Source organism: Petromyzon marinus, chromosome 2 (genome assembly GCF_048934315.1).
Source record: "Petromyzon marinus isolate PM22_M1 ecotype Great Lakes invasive population chromosome 2, UKy_Petmar_22M1.pri1.0, whole genome shotgun sequence".
Taxonomy (NCBI): domain Eukaryota; kingdom Metazoa; phylum Chordata; class Hyperoartia; order Petromyzontiformes; family Petromyzontidae; genus Petromyzon; species Petromyzon marinus.
The window spans coordinates 5679907-5698249 of NC_133668.1; the positions used below are offsets into that span (position 1 = coordinate 5679907).

Sequence of the window (18343 nt, forward strand, 5' to 3'; positions counted from 1 at the left end):
CATTCGTCTCCGCTTACTCGCCACTACGTTGTCGGCCGGCCACTTTGCCGTCCCGGCAAGACGCGACGGCGCGGCACGGCGCTCCGGTGGCGCTCTCCGGCGTGCCGTGAAAAAGAAAAAAAAAAACCTGCGGCCGCCCATAAAATGTGCAACGCGTAACGTCACTCGGTTTCGCTCGGCGTTCGCTCGTGCTTTGCTTGGTGAGCGTGCGAGAGCGTGCGAGAGCGCGCGCGCGCGTGCGTGCGTGCGTGTGTGTGCGTGCGCGCAAGCGAGACGCGATGGCTGGCCTGCCGCCCACCCACAGCTACGCATGGAAACAATTCACGCATTCAAACACGACCGCTCGAAAGCTTGGAGTGGATATCGCAGAACCCCCTCCGCTGCCCGAATTCTGAAAAACTTCACTTCCAATTTGCAAGATCGTCCTTTTGACCCGCGCATGACAAAAAAAAATTATCGGGGTGTCTGGTGAGTGGAAGAAGAGAATGGCTCCGTCTTTTCAAAACGTTTTGTTTCCCTCATACCTATAAACGAATTTTGTTAAATGTCACGCCCAGGCATAAATGTCAGCAATTTTGGCACTTCATTGCCCTAATTGTTTCTGTCCATCATTCGCAGTGCATCAAAAACAACATGCTCATCTCAATCCGAGCATCCGAGTGTTTCAGTACTGCAAGGGATCGGCTGATCACAAGCAGGAACCTTCGTGAGTAAGGGATGGCCAGGAGTGAGTCCGAGTTCGTTCCTGGCCAGTGCCGACATCAGTGACGAGTGATACGTGAACGGGTCCTGGGATCCGTTCCTCTTCATCGACCCGCACTGTTCAGCGTAGTGAAGTATGGTCAATCAACCACCCCCTCCCCTCCCCCACCATCGCATGACTGACAGAGTGGGGAAGTTATTAGCGTAGTTGTGGATTGACAAAGGGTTGTTGCATCTCATCCAGGACGTGTTCAGCCACCCCTTCTCTCTCCAGATTCTTTCCTCGCACTGCCATGGAGTCCTAAGTTCCAACAGCCTCGCTCAGTTCAGCAAGCGTATTAACTATTTATCTATCACACCTTCAATAGTGCCGTCTGTTGCTGGCCGCTTTGCGTTTTGGGTCGGTCCTCAGGACCTATCCTACACATCCCTCTGTGGCCTGCTCTAATACGTGTCTGCTTCTCAACGAACCGACGCAGGTTTGCAGGAGAAGACGGCCTCCCCTCCAATTTCACATCCCGTCAGCCCGTTCACTTGGAAGTGTCGCGTTAGTCACAATAATTTGTGTCGGCTTTCTTTGGATAAAGCGGTCGCAAACACGAGCGCTTACAAGCGGACGCATAAACACACACGTGTGTGTGTGTGTGTGAGCATCGTCACACATCCTCCTCCCCCCCGGGGGTTACGCCAGAAAGACACACGCACACACACAAAATTAGGAGCGGCAACTGCAACAATAAAGGTCAACCTGCCCCCAAAACGTCGTCAAGCCCAAGTCTGTGAATTTGGGAAATGAACGTCGTGTGACTCTCGTGCCCAGAGCACTCCAACGTCAGGGCAGCACCACCACCATTGCCACATGGGTGGAGTAGCTTGCAAAGTGGTTAAGCCGGCGACACATAAGTTCGATTCCCGGCCAAAGCTAAATGTCGATGGCGAGTGTTATTAGTACCGGGCCCTCCTTCCCCGGGCACTCCCCTTCCACTGTGGGGCACCGTGGTGACGAGATGTTATCGCCTTCGCCTGGTATGCAGGAAATCCCGAGTTCGATCGCGACCCTGTCGCTTGTAAACTCGGGAGCTTGAATGTTCTCCAAGTGGTCACGTGTATTTTTCTCTGGATCCTCCGGTTTTTCCCTCCACATAAAGAAACATGCGTTGAGAGTATTTGCCTGCTATAAATTTTCACGTGATGGGCCACGAGCATTTGTGTCGAGGTCGCTTCTGAAAATGAAATACATGGCTCAGTGGGCCTTACCTGGTAAAAATAAAAATAGTTCCGTTTATAATTTAACAACCAGCAGTGTCCAGCGATGAGTATGGACAAACAAACCACATTGGAGGATTGAAAATGGCTGGAAGTATTAACTCTTTGGTTCTTTCGGTAAAGTCACGTAGAAAATCAAATCAAATAATAATAGAATAGACGTTTCGGTTGCGACACAAGCAACCATCATCAGGTAAGAATGAATTATTTAAACACAGACACGGAATCAACACAGGCAGACACACGTGCAGAAAGAGACACACACACAAAGACACACCGAGCGTGACACACACCAAGATGTGTCTCTCTCTGCATGTGGGTCTGCCTGTGTTGTTTCCGTGTCTGTGTTTTTATCATTCATTCTTACCTGATGATGGTTGCTTGTGTTGCAACCGAGACGTCTATTCTACTATTTGATTTTCTACGTGACTTTACCGAAAGAACCACAGAGTAATTCCTGCAGTCACGAAAGCTTCGAATCCAGTTGGAAGTATTTATTTAAAATTTTTTATTTTATCAACACCACCGCCAGCACGAAGCTCGACACCCCCCCAGCACGCCGGCCAACACGCTGTCTTCAGCGTGCTTTGTCTAACAGCGGCGAAGATAAGGGACCGTCTTCTTTCTCTCTTAATCAGAACTTTCCCACACAGTGTTGTCAACGATGAATGAGGGTAAGAGTCCGTGCAGAGGCATAATACAGAGATAACGGGTGTGAACAACATCCCTCATCAAGGCCTCATCAGGGTTCAACCTTCTTGCTTGTTTTTATTTACAGGGGCTTGTATGCATGGCTCATTGTGCACGCAAGCGTGTGTGTGCGTGCGCGCAAGCGTGTGTGTGCACCCAGGACCCCATTCAAACCCTTAGTGGCATGGTCTCAGCTATCTGATGAAAGTTGCAAGCGAGAATTTCATCATCGCTTGTGGCTGGGGTTGGCATCGTCCCCCACTCCTCCTGATGTCGAGGGGAAATGGGCGAGATTTAGGACTGTGGCTCATGCAGCTGCATTGTCTGCTTTGGGTACACGGTCCAGACCTCCTCAGAGACCCTGGCTGACAGAGGAGGTGTTCAAGCTGGCTGAAAAAAAGAGACAGGCCCACCCTCATCGGCTACAACATCCCATGTCAGAGAATGAGGAGGCTTACCGCAACCTTCGCTCGGAGGTTCGGAGAGTCGTGAGGCGCTGCAAGGATGGGTGGTGGTCGCGGGTTGCTGAGGAGATTGAATCTGCCTCAATGGCCCGCGATCACAAATCGCTCTTTAATTCCATAAAAAAGTAACCTGCAGCGCCACACCTATTACCATCATTAGGGGAAAGAACGGTGATCCAATCTCCGATCCCCAGGAACAGGTTTGCAGATTTGCTGAGCATTTCTGTGAGGTCCTGGGGGAGGGGAAATCCCTCAACTTGGGACAAAGTGGGGATGATGCTGCCGAGGCTGCGGTGCCTCAAATATTGGAAGAAGAAGAAGTCACCCCCTGTGAGTGGCTGGCTGAGGTGCAACCTGTTGAGGAAGTATTGAAGGCGATCCAGAGTCTGAGACCAGGAAAGGCATCGGGCAGAGATGATCTCCCAGGCGAAATGCTGAAGGAAGGGTGGCGTTTGTGCACAGATTGCCCTACATGACATCATAACAACAGTCTGGATCACTGGACAGGTTCCGCAGGATTGGAAGGATGCCCTGGTGGCCCCCCTCTTTAAGAAGGGGGACCGCACAGACTAACAACTACAGGGGCATCTCACTTCTCAGTGCCGGGAAAGGTCATGGCAAGGATTATTCAACATTGCCTTGCTAGACACGCTGAAGTGAAGCTTGCGGAGCCCCAATGCAGTTTCAGGAAAGGGCTGTCCTGCACGGATGCCATATTTTGTTGTTGTGGAGAGAGTGGAGAGTTTCCCATACCCGGGTAGTGTGCTCATGACCGACTCTGGTTTAACAGCAGAGGTCTCACTCGGAATCAGTCGAGCGACATTATCTTTTCATCGGTTGCATAACGCTGTGTGGAAGCTACCTGGTCTGTTGCTCCGCACGAAGCTTCAGGTCTTCTCAGCCACAATCATTCCCTCCCTTCTCTACACTTGCGAAACGTGGACCCCCCCTAATGGAACATCTTCACCGGTTAGAAACATTTAGGCTGGCCTGCCTACGATCCATCCTGCATTTAACCAGACTGGATTGTGTGAGGAGCTCACAGATCCTTGAAAGATCTGGACAAAGTCCCATCGGTGAGCTCCTCCAGCAGGAAAGGCTGCATTGGCTGGGCCATATAGCCCGCGTGCCCAGCCACCGCATGCCTAAACAGCTTTTGCTCGGCCGGATCGCGGGGGCTAAATGGGCGCGGCACGGGCTAGAGAAGAGATGGAGTGACGTGGTACAGGAGGATGTGGAGCTGAGTGGACTTGCCGATGACTGGTACCAGCGGTGTCAACATCGGCCTCTGTGGAGGAGGCTCGTGAAGGATGCTACTGGGAAGTTGGAGGCAGTCGCCCTTCAACAACAATGGAGGGCGGAGGAACGACGCTCACAACAAGGAGCAGAGCGTAGGGTGGCTAAAGCAGAGCAAGTTGGCACAGTAGGGGGCACAGGTGGTACATCAGCCAGTCGTCTCAGTCAGTCGACCTGTGGCATCTGGTTCTGCCCCTTGGCCTCCTGCCAGCGGGCGTTCGATACTTCACGTGGCCTCAAGGGGCACATAGCCTGGCCCAAGCGTTGTGGTGACGTCACCGCCACTTCGTGGCTAATGGCGGTTGTTGTTGTGTGCGTACGTGCATGCAAGAGTGCGTGTGTGCGCGTACCTGTGTGCATGATCGCATATTTAGTTTTGAATTTCATGACATTCGATACCTTTAACACATACCTACCTTATTTCCACTACTCGGCCCTAACTTTGATATCACAAAAGGCCACCTTCAACGACTGCAATGATCAGCGGCAAACCAACTCGATAACAGAAATAATAATAACCAAAATGATGCCATTATGGGCCCAGAAGACATCACCGATTCTCAGGTCCTGCCTGTTCCTCAAGCGGGTCCCGCGTTGTGATATTTGAGGCGGGCGATGCGATCAGCGTTTGGCTCCACGAGGGAGGAAACCGGAGGAGACCCAGCGAAAACCCACCACGCGGTAACAACGGTGGACCCATCCTCAGCACCGCCACCACCTCCTTGTCACCCCGCAGCTCCACGCCTACGACACCCGGGTGGGCCCGGCAGCCGCAGATCGACGTACGGACCAGGCTCTGCTCAGCCCCCGCTTGGCTGCCGGCAGGCGATGGGGATGGGGTGCTGTCTCAAAAACGTTTTTGAGGGCCACAGGGGGCGAGCAAATCGAATATTTTTTATTGGCCGCGTGGGAGGTTGTAAGGATTCCAGGTTTTTCGACTCTGCTGTCTTAATAATACAGGTGAAGTCTCCAGACCTCAACCAGCGAGAGTGATTGAACGCGAGAGATTAAAGAGACACCGCGGTAGGGATGGCTCTCATGCCAAGGGCACGGGCAACGCGTGCGAGCGCACCCACGGTTCAAACAAAGCCTCTGCGCTGCCTTTAAAATCCACCGCTAGTTCAAATCCGACGCTGCAGGGGGTTACGTTTTACCCATTAAGTCAGCCGGGTACTATATATGCGCAAGCCTTGGTGAGCCTATGACTAATGTATTTTATAACATCTCGCCAAGGTAACGCTAAACATTTAAATGTCCTAACAATACTTCACATGTGCGCGATAAAATCTGCCGATGCTGGACTCGATAAAAAAAACACTCATTTTGATGGCGGGTTGGGATTTAGAAACGTCTAGGTGAAATCGCCATGGGTGGAGAATATCTTCTTGGCGAGATCTGTCCCTACCCATGCTGGATTCGAGTAAGCCAGAAGATTGTCAGAAAAACCTAAAGCAGTAGCAGTCGTGGTAGTTAGCAACCACGCGCCACCGGCTGCTTTCACGCAAAATAGTAAAACACCGGTGTGCTGAAGTGGTAACTAATTGGCACGTTTTGTTTACGTGACAAACCTTACTGTTTGGCTTTGTCGGGTGGTGGTGGGTAAACGAAACATTGATATTTATGCAATATAACAAACAAACAAAAACCTTGATTATCAGCCACGCACACCTTTGTCTCCCCATTGCTGATGTTTACACGTCACGAATTTGCTCAGTTTAAGGCCTAGTAGATCTAGGAGAGGCATAGGATTTTTTCAGATATCACTCGCAACTGGCTGCAAGCCGTGGGCAGAAATATGGCTCAGGTCATTGGATTCATAGTGTGCCAATAACTGTGCCAATAACTGTGCCACCACTCTCCATAAACACAGACGCACACAAAAAAAACACAAGCACGACTATCTTCACGGGATATCAAATGAAGTTCAGCACAATACACAAAGTGTGCTTATGTATGCGGAAAGGGTTATAAAGGGAGTTTTACTATCTCACAACCGAGACCACAACGAGCGTATCTGTCCCATCCTTGAATGCCACCATGGTGATGCACTCAGCATTTGCGAGCGGCTAAATCATGTGGAAACAAGACTCTTCCGTTCCTCCTGGGAGTCTCTCTATGTGTGTATGTTGAACTTCCTTCGCATTGTATGTAGCCAATCGTGCTAGTCGTTTGGCTACGTACGGTGTGAGAACATGAGCCCTACCACTTTGAAACGGCCCACATTATATTTATCCATCGGTGCAAGCATCTCAGCAGCACTAATCGGATACTGGAGGGGTACATTTTGTGCCCGGAAACAACTACTGTGTTTCTAACTTGAGTGCGTTCGAGTCAATTCTGTACCTACAAGGGGACTATTGCAGTGGCAGTACTAAATGTGGTGTGTGTGTTAATGTGTGGGGAGCAGTGGTGCAGCAGTTAGCGCGCTGCACGATGAACCTAGCATCCCGAGTTCCATTCCGGCTCACGGCCAACACCAGTGACGATTATTTAAACCGGTCCTGGGCCCCCTCTAGGTACACTCAGCCTCAAATAAGTATCTGATGCAGTGTGTAAACATCGCTGTGAAGGCCTTCATAGGTGCTCGCTAACAACAATAGCTCCTTCCATCTGTTAAGACTCCACGAGGGGATCTTTGTCTTTGAATGTGTGGCCTACCACACGCATCTACACGTCCTATTTGTCCCTCAGTTTGGGCAAGGTTCCCCACTCCTGATTTATAACAACAACAATGCCATTATAATATCCCATGAAAACTTCGCTGAGCCTCAAGACCTCTAAGCAGGAGGGGGGGGGGGGGGTCCTGCTGCGCATTCCCGCCGAACTCACGCCACTTAACGTGGAGGATTCAAACAAGTTAATTGGATGACCATAGGTGGTGCGACGAATGATTGGGGTCCACGCGGGCGCCTTCCCGACCTCTCATCATGACACGAGCGGCGGCGGCAGCGGCACGCATAGCGCAGCGCAAGCAACGGAGAGGTAGGCCAGCGGGCTGGGAGTGAGTTGGCTCAGACAGGTTGGAGTGGTTTTTGGCAGGGGAGGGGGGGGGTTGGAAATGATGGTTTCGAGTAGGCCACCGCGAGTTGATAAACAACTCCGCCGGCTCGGGATCGCGCTTAATGAGCGTCGCTGTAGTTGGTCTGGATGTCACTCTCCGAGAACCCCCCACGTTAACAAAGCTGCACAGAGAACGGGGGGCTTTCACCGTCGGAACGGGACGCTGTCGTGAGGGGCAGCCCTACTGACTATCGAGACAACCGCCCGCAGACGCAACCTTGAGATGGGGGGGGGGGGGATGGAGACGGTGGGGGGGGTTAGCGAGGGGTTGGCGGGAGGTGCCCGAGCGGCGAGCCAGGCGGCGGAGATGACGGTGAGAAGGCTGCGCAATTGCCGTCGATCCCACGCGCGAACTTTTTGGCGGGGCGCGACGGGGCGACGTCGTGGGAGTGGCACGAACACCGTGAAAGGCGGCGCGCGCGCTCTCGACGGAACTCCGCGGAGCGCTCGCGGCGAACAAAACCCACCGGCAGCGGCTCGCAGCGCCTGGCGATGGCGCTTGCGGGGGCTGACGGTGGGGGGTGGGAGGGAGGGGCGGGCGGGCGGGCGGGCGGGCGACGTGACATCGCGTGCCGAAGCGGCGCGCGCCCGTTCCACTGCTACCCCCCGCGTGTGGTCCCGACGCGCCGAGCTGTCCAAATTACTTGGCGAGCCGTAACGCTGGGAAATTCGTGCCGTCGGGTTTCCGTGGCTCGGCACGGCAGGCCGCTCGGCGCGATCCGTTCTGGAGGAGCGACCCGTCGAACGCGTCGGCCGAGCAGGAACGTAACCGTCGGTGACCGCGGTGACGACGACGATGAGCTGCCCGACAGCTGGTCCAGAGACCTCCAGAGAAGGCTGAGGAGGATGGATTGGGACAGGGAGATGGGAGAGGAGACACACAGGAACTAAACTGAAACTAAACAATTTATTTTTATTTTATTTTACCACGTGAGGCCCGCTGAGCTACATGGTAGCTCTGTTTCACAAGTGACCTGGCTACCACAAATGAAAACTCGACGAAGCGGCTGATCATCGTGTGGAAATTTATAGCAGCCAAATACTCTAAACGCACGTTGATTCTCAATGTGGAGGAACAAAACCGGAGGACCGGGAAGAAAAATCCACGCGACCACGGGGAGAGAAACAGAATCTGGATCGAACTCACGACCTCCTGTATACCAAGCAAGGTAGTTAACATCTCGCCACCGTGGCGGGCACGAGGCGGAGATCCCACAACCCAGCACCTGCCCAGACTCCTACGAATCAATTTCTCTACGGTTGTCCCCTCGTCCCCCACCTACGATTGGCAGAACCCCAAGAACTCTTGAACCGGCTCCAGAGAGGCGATGCCAAACGAAGGGAAAAGTGTCTCCCTGCGAGCCCACCTGTTCCACAATCCGTCTGCAGAAGAAAAAGTAAAAACCCTCCCCCGCTCCACCCCATGCCCTCCCCCCCCCTGACAAAAATTTAATCTGATCATACATGCCGGTAATATAAACTGTGTCAAAAAACTGAAAGGTCACGGTGATGGTGATAAGTTTGTTTCGACTTATCAGATGCATTAAAGCAAAAAAGTTATGGGTTCTCTGTTCATAATTTCTGTTTAATATTGACGTTATTAGCAACAAGAAAAAAATGCACTAAATTTATAATGTGTGTACAAGGATTAGGAATACGAGGAAGTATGCAAACTCTCTCTGTCGGTAACAAAATGACAAAACATTAAACAATAAAATGACTGCCTATGCCCAGATCACCTTGAATCTGCCCAATTGAATATCTTGGAAGCTAAACAGGCTTTAGTTTGCTTAGTACTTGGATGGGTGACCACTGGAGCTTGCCAGGTGTTGTAGGCATGGGGCTGCGAGGTGATAGCAGTGCGGAGTATTACCCCGTCGTATGCCATGTGGGGTTTACCTCCGGGTGCTTCCGGTTTCCTTCAACATGAAGCTGAAAGCTCATTCATGGAATTGGCAAAATATCTCAATCAAATGAGAGTCTCTTCGGAAGCAGTCTTGAAGACTCAGGGTGACACAACACCCATGATGACATCAATGACCAAATCACCTGGATCAGCGCCTGACCTCCTCACCCAAACTCACGAGCTCAGCAGATTTCAGCCTGGATAGTGCCTGGATAATATAATAATAATTCAAATTTATCATGCGCATTCCATCCTCGGATCCCAATGCGAAATGCGTGGAAAACAGGGAAACAAAAACAGAACCAGAGCCACCGACCAAACTAAGGAGGAAAGGAAAGTTTACAGAAACGGGTTTTCAAAGCAGACGCAAATATATATACCGACTCTGATTTCCTGATTTCGAATGGCAAGGCGTTCCATAGCTTGGGTGCCACGCTTACAACAGGTCGATCATCAAAAGAGCGCAAACTTGACCTGGGAGTGCCGAGCAGTTGGAGATCGGAAGATCTTAAGGACCTTGGTAGATTATCTAAATGTATTAGTTCCTGCAAGTAATGTTGGGGTGAGCCCTTTTAAAGCCTCTCTCCCTGTGGTTGCATGGATTTTTCTTCCGTGTCCTCTGGTTTTTTCCCTCCACATTGAGAACCAACATGCGTTTAGAGTATTTGGCTGCTATACATTTCCACACGATGATAAGCCGCTTCATTGCGCTGTCATTTGTGGTAGCCAGGTCACTTCTGAAAAATAGCTACCATATAGCTCAGTGGGCCTCATGTGGTGCAATAAAAAAATAGCTTAGTTTCAGTTTTGTTTCTGTCTAGTTCCCGCATCTCCTCATAGGCTGCCGCGGGACTGCGGAATTATCTATTGAGCAGCAAAGGCCAGTCCGTTCTGCTACTTCTACGCTAACCACATTTCCCCACCTTCGCCGACACGCACTTACCGGCGCGGTGCAAGCACAGCCCACGTGACCCCCGTGGCGCAGGTAGGCCCTCACCCAGCAGTGGGTTGACACGAGGGCTGAGGACGTACAAGTGAATCATTGTGATTGTTATTACAGCAGTTGTATTCTCCTAGCGGCAGTACAGCCTGCCTGGAGGGCCGAATGGAGTTCAAAATAACTGACAAACACCTTGTGCAAAGAGCCGACGCAGGAGAATCCTGGGTTTGATCTTCCACAAACCTCATGGTCCACCCTAAACCGCATCCACACAAACCTTGGCAGGTGCGGATACCTGATGCACAAATGGAAGATTAAAAACTCTCCAGTGTGCGACTGTGTGCCGTCCAGAACAGACTACACAACATATAATGACGCAACGCCCGATCTACAAATACGAAAGAGACATCAGAGCGACGATACACTACTCCACCACTCCTGACGTGGTCGGCGGGGTTTGACCACCTGAATGTGAAATTGTAGCCGTTGCTCCTTCATCCACATCAGCAGCCGTACATAAGGAGTACAGCCCGCCACGCAAACAGGGTCACGGGGCTTCAACGCAAAAAAAAAAACTTTACAACGCTCAGCCCCGACAGGTTTGCATGGGGTAACGTGCGAGCGCATGTGTGCGCGCGTTTCACCCAAGGGTGCGCGCAACTGCATTCAATTACACAGCGATCGTCCACTTCCCAGGCTGATTGATAGTGATGCATATAACTATAGGCACGTATGGCATCTCATTAATGCCATGATGAATGAAATGATAATGTTCTCTGGGCCGCGGGTGACGGTTTTACATGTGCACATGCTTACAATCGCGCGCGGAGAAGCGAGCGCTACGCACGCGAAGACGTGTCATCGTCATTAGCATTTTATGAACAACACGCATATACGCTTGACAGCTCATCTGTAAACATGCGACCGTGAGCTCGTGTGTGCGTGCAAGGGCCAGGGCTCGCTTAACAAAGGTTGTGCATTACGAATCATTAAAACACATGTCTTTTGCCGAATAGATTTATGTATGCATGTGCTGCGTGTAATAACGAGCGGTGTAATTAATCACCACGATTTAATGATTCGATTCAAGAATCGTGTCTGTTTTTTTTCTTACAGCGTTGTGGTGAACGTAGTAGCCACTAGCAGCTATGACATGGAGCCATGGTGGCGAGATGTTAACTACCTCGCCTGGTGTCGTGGGTTCCATTCCGACCATGGCGCCTGCTGTATATTTGGAGCTTTCATGTTTTCCCCGTGGTCGCGTGGATTTTTCTCCGGGTCCTCCGATTTTACCTTCACATTTAGAAACACGCGAGAAATTGGCCGCTATAAATTTCCACATAAGGCCACTTCATTGGGCTATCATTTGTGGCCAGGTCGCTTTTTAAAAAGGGCTAAAATAGTTACGTGGATATACGAATCAAGATGTATTCTTACACAGGTGATTCGAAGTATATACTGTGTGCAGAAAACTCTCTCCGACATTCATTTTAATTCCATAACCATTGAACAAACTAAAGGAACTAAGTTCAAAGAAAAAAGTATATTTTACTCACGCGATCTCTGTTGGACTATGGGTGGAAATCACAAGTTGGCCGAGAGTAATTTAAAGCCTGGCGGATTTTTCTGTCTTGGCGCGGAGATCTGCCAAGCCTTAATGGCCCCAAGCCTAAATGTGAATTGCAATTTATACATTTAGCATTGCACCACTTTCGCTTAGACATAGTTATAGTATGAAGCGTGTTCTAAAATAGGAAAAGGCAGCTATAGTGGAGACTAATGCACGACGTACAGATATTATTTTTTATAATCGACTTAAAATTTGACGCGAAAGAGCACAATTCTGCTTGGTATAAACGACCAGGTTGGTCATCTGCTTGCATCCCAATATAGTAATCATGAAAAAAAATATCTTAAGAAACCCAATTGTCCTATAATAATTGGATTTTTTCTAATTCATACGAGGCAATATTTGTCAATATTCGCTCATTTGTGAAAGCTTCCAGTTCAGTGTACTAAAACGTTGTTTAAGCCCACGGACCAGTCAGCCGATGTTAACATTTCCGCAGACCACGCAGCCCCTCCACCCCTGGTGATAAAAACGCATTCACTTCTCTCTCTAAATACCACTCGTACAACATTCATATTACCGGAACCCAAAAACATTTTTTTCAACGCAGCTATAAGGTTTTCTTTTAGGGTGGGCATTTAGATTTTCAGTTTAGGGTCGTTTAATTAGGGGGGGGGTTTGTCTAACTTCATTATTAATTTTAATATCGTAAGCAAAATATTAATGTCCGAAACAAAATGTATTATTATTATTATTTCAGGATCGATCTGCATTTGCATCGCAGTGCCGTGGATCACCTGGAGGAATCTCACGCCCCATTGGTCGGACTAGGGACCGCACTTTGAGAACCACTGCTCCAGCCAATGAACTCACCCCTATAGCACTGAGAGCAGGGGTGGGAAGCCTGTGATCCAACGGGGTCGCGCGAGTTCCCCGTGACTTCGTTTCACATGACGAGACCTAACAACTTCGGAACGACATTTATCCATCGCTGCAATCATCTTAGCTGCACTAATCGGGTGCTAGAGGGGAAGTAAATATCATAATCTTCTTTGGTTCTTTCGGTAAAGTCACGTAGAATGAGAATAAGATAATAAATTGATAAAATAAAATAACACAATATTCTCACGACGTTTCGGCCACAACACACGCGGCCTTCATCAGGTGAAGGGACGAGACTGTCTCGTCCCTTCACCTGATGAAGGCCGCTTGTGTTGTGGCCGAAACGTCGTGAGAATATTATTGTGCTATTTTACTTTATCAATTTATTATCTTATTCTCATTCTACGTGACTTTACCGAAAGAACCAAAGAAGATGAATCCTTGCAGTCACGAAAGCTTTAAATCGAAATGTAAATATTATAACATGGTGCACTTATGCCATTTGTACTCATGAACTTTATCTGTTTTATTTATTTTTAGTCATTTGCTTACTTTTCTTATACTTTGCACTTCTTATATTTTGCACTCGAACAGTTTTTTGTAATGTTTGTTGCTGTAACTTTCTGACCCACCCCTACTGGACATCTGTATAAAAAGAGCTTCATAGCTCATCGGATTTCTGCAGGATAAATAAAGATTCTGACGATTCTGATAAAAATTCGGAATATTTTTTTACCTGGCAACACCCTCCGTGTTTGCACTTGATGTGTGCGCGCCCCGTCACTTCTACCAGTACAAAGGGCCTCTTGTGATGACAGAGCGGCTCGCAGAGCTCATTTTTAAAGTCCTGATCGGCCCTCGGTGAGGTTTTTCCAGCCATGATCTCGAGCAGGGGGTCGGCAACCTGCGGGCTGCGGAGCCGGACGCGGCTCTTTGGGTGCCTGCTTCGTCACGTTCCACCACCGTCTCTCGTGTTTGCCACCACAGTGCATTGGAGCTCTTGAAAATATATTTTTAAAAATTACCAAATTCGAAAAAAATGGCTCTTGTTGTTTTGGTTGCCGACCCCTGATCCAGAGCCACAACAACAACAACAAAAACAACGTGGCTTTGATTAAACCGTTCGATGAAGCCTGCGGTCCAAACAACTTCGTAATTTAGCGCCAGAGTGCGAATAATTGTTCGTCTTACATGAGTACATCCGGCTCGTTTTCGGAAACCCACTGTAGGTGTGAACTCGCACTAACCTGGCGCATGGCGTCAGAGAGTAGAGACCGGATGCACCTCTTGACAAAGCGGCATATTCCCCTTGGGCTAATGCCACCTGCGTGCGAGAACACACGCCAGGTAACCAGTGCGAACATTTATTTCGGCCGTTGCATTTAACGACCGAAACATTTCCATACTCTTTGGTTCTATTCGGTAAAGTCACGTAGGTAAAAAAATTAAACAACAAAAATCACGACGTTTCGGCCACAACACAAGCGGCCTTCATCAGGTGAAGGGACCAGACTGTCTCGAAGACTGCGCTTCACCTGATGAAGGCCGCTTGTGTTGTGGCCGAAACGTCGTGATTTTTGTTGTTTTATTTTTTACCTACGTGACTTTACCGAATAGAACCAAAGAGTATGGATCCTTGCAGTCACGAAAGCTTCAAATCTGGGATACATTTCCAATGAAGTGGAGTGGTGGTGCAATGGTTAGTGCACTACAAGACAAACCCAGCTATTGGAGTTCAATTCCCCACCCTGGCTATAATCATTGGCGAATGATATCTGGACCGGTCCTGGGCCTCCCCGAGGTTGATTCAGCCCAAAATGAGTTCCTGGTGTGGTGTGTAAACACTCAGCGCTGGGGAGAAGAAGTTGGTCAGGGGCGTGGTGTTGGTCACGACTCACGCTGTTGAGTGCTCTGCCGACCTTAATTGGTGCTCGCGAACTTCACTTGCCTCAGCAGTCTAAAGCTTCACGAGGGATGTTTGTGCATTAACATATTTTAAATTTCAATTATAAATAGCCTCCCTACAACTGAATGCAGTACTTGGTATTATGTGTAGTTTAGAATGAATGAGCCTGATCATCACCAACATGCATTGTCCAACAAGGCGAAGTATGGTCAACAAACTCCCATTGCCAACACAGCGTGGCAAGGCCTTCATCAAGCAGGGCATTGGCAGAGCACCGGCACATCATTATCATCATATTAATTATACATTTTCAACTGAGACCCCCTTACGTGCCTTTGCACAGCCAACAGACCTGGGCGGGGTGGGGATGGGATGAGTGTCGTCACTCATTGCGAATCGCAAACCCACAACGCAACCGTAGTGTCAGCTCACGGTGCTCGCTATGTTTGCAATCAGAACTGACCCCCCCCCCCAAGGTCCACACGCCACGTGTCTGCGTCAGAGCCAGGAGCTGGAACAGAAGGGGGGGGCCCCCCCCAAACTACGTAAATGCTCGTAAACCCGAGTCACCGGCGCAAGCCCCCATCGCCGCCGTCAGCTTCTGGCCAGGGGCGAGACAGACGATTGCGTGCCGATGAACCCTCACCTGGTGCTGCTTTCCACAGTGGCGGCAACTTCCGCGGTCACCGTCGTGCAGGCGAGGGAGCAAACGCCACGGAGCGCAAGTGGCTGGGACGCGGAGGGGGGGGTGAAGCAGAGCTCGTCGTAAAAAAACACCGAAAATATAAATCCGCGTGGTCGCTCTACCGCGCTGGTGGGCTGCGTTGTCAAGGGTCGGCTGCCACAGAAGGCCTCCTCCAGCCTCACGATGGCTGCCCGTCGAACAAAGACGGTCGCCGCGTCGCGTGCTTTCAGATGCTCTTCTGCGGCGGTCTGGGACATATGCACGCATGCATTTTGAACTTCTTTCGCACCGTACGTAGCCAACCGTGTTAATCGGAGGTGCGAGGAAAGGACAACAAAAAAAGAACGCTCTACATTATGAGACCTCCTTTGCCAGTAACAAGATATAGGAATAGGTTTTACCCTTTTAACTGGCACAAAAACTGACAACTTTATTCAAGGCATCATGTTTGCAATAACCATAACACAAGCAGTCAAAATGCCAACGAAAAAGACAACTCTGATAATAATATGCACTGTCCTTGAATTTGATTGGTCCACACCCGATGCGGATTTTCTTAGAGCCTAGTCTCCATTGGTGTTGGACCAGAAGACGCCAAAAGGCGTACAACTCAAAAAACAGCGCACTATCAGAGTATTGAGGGCTCGGGGTGAGCATTTACATTATGAGACCTCCTTTGCCAGTAACTAGGCTCTAAGAAAAGCTGTCTCGGGTGTGGACCAATCAAATTCAAGGACAGTGCATATTATTATCAAAGTTGTCTTTTTTGTTTGCATTTTGACTGCTTGTGTTGTGGTTATTGCAAACATGATGCCTTGAATAAAGGTGTCAGTTTTTGTGCCAGTTAAAAGGGTAAAACCTAGTCCTATAAGAACGCTCTTCCTCCCGATATCAGGAAGCCACTGGGAGCTGTGTACTTTTCAATCATCTAGATAGGGAACTCATTTTCTTTAGAGCTGCTTGTTGCCCTTACACCGCACTGTTCGATTAGCACGGTTGGCTACGTACGGTGCCAAAGAAGTTAAACGTACGTCCACACGCACAGGTCTGTAGCAGCGGTACGACTATTGGGTGCGCGAGAGCCCTCGAAGCGCTTCACTAGACCCGCCCTCGCCGGGTCACCCTCCCCTTATTCTTATTCTATCGCGTGGCAAGGTGATTGGCAACGTTCCATGTTGATGTCGAGGCTCGTGAGCCGGCGGAGGCCTAGCGGAGCGGTGTTGGGAATGTCTTTGGACACCGCCAGTGACTGCGAGCAAAGCGCCGTCGGGCATCGCTGGACGGTGCGTTCCACGCTTTGGCTGTGATAACCACAGTCGCAATGTCGGTGGGGGGGGGGTGGGGGGCTGATGTTTGGTATGCATCGGTGTAAAGGGTGTTCAGATGCGGTTCAGAGCTGACCACGTCTTCCTTGGTAGGTGTTTCCCTTCGTGAGTTTCCACCCGTCTTGAATAGTACACACCGTACCCATTAACACCTGTCAATAGTACACACCGTACCCGTTAACACCTGTAAATAGTACACACCGTACCCGTTAACACCTATCAATAGTACACACCGTATCCGTTAACACCTGTCAATAGTACACACCGTACCCGTTAACACCTATCAATAGTACACACCGTACCCGTTAACACCTGTCAATAGTACACACCGTACCCGTTAACACCTGTCAATAGTACACACCGTACCAGTTAATACCTGTTATTCCTGGTACATACCTGCATGCGTCTGGATTTGCGAGTAAAATTTTCCTTCACTCGGCTCTTAGTGCCCTGATATAGAGACATGTTCATTATAGAGACATGTTCATTGCTTGGGCAATAAAAGCAATATTTATTTTTAATTCTCAGTCTGTGAAATGTATCTAAATTAAAGTTACACACCATATTTAATCTGCTGGGTGATTTTCTGTCCATTGAATGGTGACCAGGCCCAGACTGTCGACTTGATGGATGTGAGAAGGTGGTTTCACCAAGGAATTTGGCGGAAATTCGGATTCAAACCCAGAATATGTCAGTGATTCCAGTCGAGCAATCTGACCCCCCCCTTAGCCACACAGCAATACCCCCTGACCATCCCCAAGTCTCCTCCCGGCTTCAAGCGGTCGATGTGGAGCTTCACTTCCGAGACTCCACTGCTGACCCTTACCGGTGGTGAGTGGGATCAGGTGCACGTTACTACGACGCTTGGTCGCGAGAGAATGAAAGTGGCATGGGGAGGGACAAGGGGGAGGGGAGCGGCGGCGGTGGCGGCGGTGGCGGCAACGACGCCAAGGTGTGCTCAGCGAGGCACGCCAGCTGCCTGTCACGCACCGGTGTTTAATAATCCACCCCACCCCACCGCGCGACACTGCGTCACCGTACAAATCACCCGTAAATCGGCAGTCATAAAATGCTACAAAGGGTGGCCTTATCCCGAGGCCTGATAGCATCGTGGCTGTTAGCGATGGCAAGCAGTGCCGCCATCGGCCCTGCTGTCTTGTTTTCTGCCACCGGTGGTTGCCTGGGTCCCAGCCTGCGGAACAGACACAGGGAGCCTTTCATCCCCATTTGCCACCAAGGGCTACATTTATGGGTGCAGGTTATACAGGGTGTTTTAAAAATAAGGACACAATTTCAAAGCAGTTAATTTCACGATGGCAACAGGTTACAATTACACAAAAAATTACAAAGGGTTTAATGAGTTATCAAGTCTTTGCTAACCATTTTATAAATGCTCTATGTGCCCTCCACCTGCTGTACGGAGAACATCGAGATGATATTTAAAAGATTTCCAAAATTCTAAACAAACACAAGATCCAGGTCCGGTTCAATACAGTACACAAAATTCGTGATCTGATCCCATCCGTGAAGGATGTCATTCCTGATTTACAGTACCCCGGGGTTTACAAATTGAGTTGTACCTGCGGTGATTGCTACATCGGTGAGACAAAGCGACATGTCTCTGACCGAATTCGCGAGCACAAATCAGATT

General features: G+C 49.7%; 1 long non-coding RNA gene across 1 annotated transcript in view; it reads right to left on the reverse strand.

The window, feature by feature from the left end:
- Positions 1-7715: 7715 nt before the first annotated feature.
- The window catches only part of LOC116948984 (uncharacterized), a 67044-nt gene continuing 56416 nt past the window's right edge, over positions 7716-18343 (reverse strand). The window contains exons 3-7 of the long non-coding RNA XR_012943994.1: positions 15329-17884; positions 14024-14100; positions 11508-11617; positions 10328-10404; positions 7716-8315 (exon numbers count right to left, since the gene is read on the reverse strand). This is a non-coding gene — a long non-coding RNA (uncharacterized LOC116948984). The remainder of the gene's footprint in view (positions 8316-10327; positions 10405-11507; positions 11618-14023; positions 14101-15328; positions 17885-18343) is intronic.